Genomic DNA, 2,932 nt, shown 5'->3' with positions numbered 1-2,932 from the left:
AGCGTCCAACTTCAGCTCAGGTCATGATCTCACAGTTTGTGAGGTCAAGCCCCGCACTGGGCTCTGTGCTGACAGCTCAGAGCCTGGAGTCTACTTCAGATTCTATGTCTCCCTTGCTCTCTGCCCCTCCCCCCCAATAAATAAGCGTTTAAAAATTTTTTTAATAAATAAAAATAAAAAACCATTGATATAGAGAGTAGGTTCTAAAGGTTCAAAACAGGAATGGCTCTTACTGTGGGGATGTGGCTATGGACTCAGCAAAGAAACCTCTGTTCCTGACAAACAGTGACACTGTAATATTGGAGAGACAAGTAGGCCAGTGAGACGTAGCCATCTCGAGAAGCAGCTAAAAGTCCAGGCTCTGAAGTCAGACCACCTGGAGTCCAAAACTCATCCTCTTTTCCCAAACTTTGTAAACCTGGGCAGGCTTTTAAATGAAACAATGTACATATAGTACTTATTACTGCCTGCCACATAGGGAGTACTCATTAAGTATTAGAAGCTGCCATCACTTAATGATAATTCTCCTACTGTTCTGGGGAAGACAACAGTTCTGTAATATGATTACAATGCTACAGAAAACCGGGATCTCATCCCCTCCTACCCTATCTGAGCAAAACCATAGGTCATAGCAGCACCATACTTTCTCATCCATTTCTTCATGAATTAAGTACCTGAAGGTTAATGGTAAGGTACAGATGATCTCCAAGAGGCATGTTTACTCTCAATGCCCTACACTGTCAGTGTCCCCCCAAATGCTCCGTTTCCTTTTAGCTTCTTAACTACTTACTAATTTCAGACCTGATCCTGATAGCATTAGCTTCTTCAAGTGTCAGAACGTGGAGGGGTGGGGATAAACTGTCATATGTATCTGATTATGGAAAAAAAATTGAGAATCAATTAGTTTCACCTTCGGAATTTGGGGGAATAGATACATCTCCCATCCTGTTGCCTTATTAGCTAAGGTCTACATGAGGCCCATATCATAGCTAAAACAACACAAAACACCTTATTTTGGGTCAGAGTCAAGAAAAGTTGGCCTTCTCGGGCGCCTGGCTGGCTCAGTCGGAAGAGCATGTGACTCTCAATCTCAGGACCGTGAGTTCAAGTCCCACATAGGGTGTAGAGATTACATACATACATACATAAACTTAAAAAAAAGAAAAGTTGGCCTTCTGAGTATGCTTCACACAAGCACACTGGAGGCAGCTCTCCTCCCACACAGCCAATTCTGACCAGCAAGGTATTTCACCTAGAGGCCTGCATTAGCACAGTCCCACAGCTAAAAGTTCAGAGTGTAATTCAGCTCCAGTAGGCAACCATCCCAAGGTATCCACTGATCATCAGCTCTTTTCATCCAGGAATCTTTTTCCATCTAGGAACAGGCATAAGGATCAAACATACAAGGTCAATGGAAACAGAGTAAAGTCACCACCACCTTCTTTGAGAATAGCCTTCCTTGATTTTCCCAGTCTGGATTAATTTCTTTCTTCTCTGAATTCCTATAGCAATTACTGCCTGTACAATTCAGCTTCCCAGCCTGCTACATGTTACCACCTAGTGTCCAAAATCTCTGTTCAGACTGACTGCCTTCAGGACAACTGTACATCTGACAGAGTTGTTGAACCAGAACAACACTCTTAGGCACAAAGACCACTTTGCACCCCAAGCTCAGGTCCTCATCTCTATAAGCAGATGGACATTCAAGTCACACTGATGTCGGAGAGCCTAGATGATGAAGTGAAGCTAGATCATCCCAGGTCTGAAACATAACCCAAAACATCCTCACCCATAGCAAACTCTCTGTGAAAGGTCGTGCTCAAGAAAAGTCCCACGTGTTTTTTTATTTTGGGAGGGACTACTTTGCACAATTAATTGACTAATTTATTCAGCCTGCATGCTCATTATACTAATTTATTTACTTATGTATATGTTTGGAATTATCCAGTTAAAAAGTTTAACAATAATATTAAAGGGGTGCCTGGGTGGCTCAGTCGGTTAAGTATCCGATTTTGGCTCAGATCATGATCTTACAGTTTGTGAGTTCGAGCCCCGCATCAGGCTCTGTGCTGACAGCTCAGAGCCTGGAGCCTGCTTCGCATTCCATGTCTCCCTCTCTCTCTGCCCCTCTCCTGCTCACCCTCTGTCTCTCTCTCTCAACAATAAATATAACAATAAAAATTTTTTAATTAAAAAATAATAATAAAAAATATATCTGAAAGAATTGAAAACAAGATCTCAAAGAGATATCGCACACCAATGTTCATTGCATCATTATTCACAAGAGCCAAGAGGTGGAAGCAACCTAATGTCCATCGATGGATGAACACATAAAGAAAAAATGTGATTGGGGCACCTGGGTAGCTCAGGCGGTTAAGCATCAGACTTCGGCTCAGGTCACGATCTCATAGTTTGTGAGTTTGAGCCCCGCGTCAGACTCTGTGCTGACAGCTTGGAACCTGCAGCCTGCTTCAGATTCTGTGTCTTCCTCTCTCTCTCTCTCTGCCTCTCCCCCACTCCTACTCTGCCTCTCTCTTTCTCTCTCCCTCTCAAAAATGAGTAAACTTAAGAAAAAGTGATATATATATATATGAATATTATTCAACCCTAAAAAGAAGGAAATCTTCATACACTACAACATGGATGAATCCTGAGGATATATGCTGAGTGAAATCAATTGCAAACAGCCATATACTGCGTGATTCCACTTACATGAGGTATCGAGAAATACATAAAAACAGAAAAGCAGTGTGGTAGATGCCAAGGCTGGGGGAGGAGAAATGGGGGAGTTGTTTCACGGATATGAAGTTTCAGTTTTGCAAGATGAAGTATTCTAGAGATCTGGGGTGCCCGGATGGCTCAGTCAGTTAAACTTCTGACTTCAGTTCAGGTCATGATCTCATGGTTCGTGAGTTCAATCCCTTTGTCGGGC

The 2,932-nt window shown here is 42.6% G+C and overlaps 1 protein-coding gene across 1 annotated transcript in view; it reads right to left on the bottom strand.

Annotated features, from left to right (window-relative positions):
- The window catches only part of LOC144230999 (rho-related GTP-binding protein RhoG-like), a 3,881-nt gene extending 2,418 nt beyond the window's left edge, over positions 1-1,463 (bottom strand). Inside the window, exon 1 of the mRNA XM_077763386.1 lies at positions 791-1,463. The gene's annotated coding sequence lies outside the window, so the exon portion shown is untranslated. The remainder of the gene's footprint in view (positions 1-790) is intronic.
- Between the last annotated feature and the right edge of the window lie 1,469 nt (positions 1,464-2,932).

This window comes from Crocuta crocuta, unplaced genomic scaffold (assembly GCF_008692635.1).
Source record: "Crocuta crocuta isolate KB4526 unplaced genomic scaffold, BGI_CrCroc_1.0 scaffold440, whole genome shotgun sequence".
NCBI classification, from domain to species: domain Eukaryota; kingdom Metazoa; phylum Chordata; class Mammalia; order Carnivora; family Hyaenidae; genus Crocuta; species Crocuta crocuta.
Note: the sequence above shows the minus strand (reverse complement) of the source record. Positions and strands in the feature narration are given on the sequence as shown.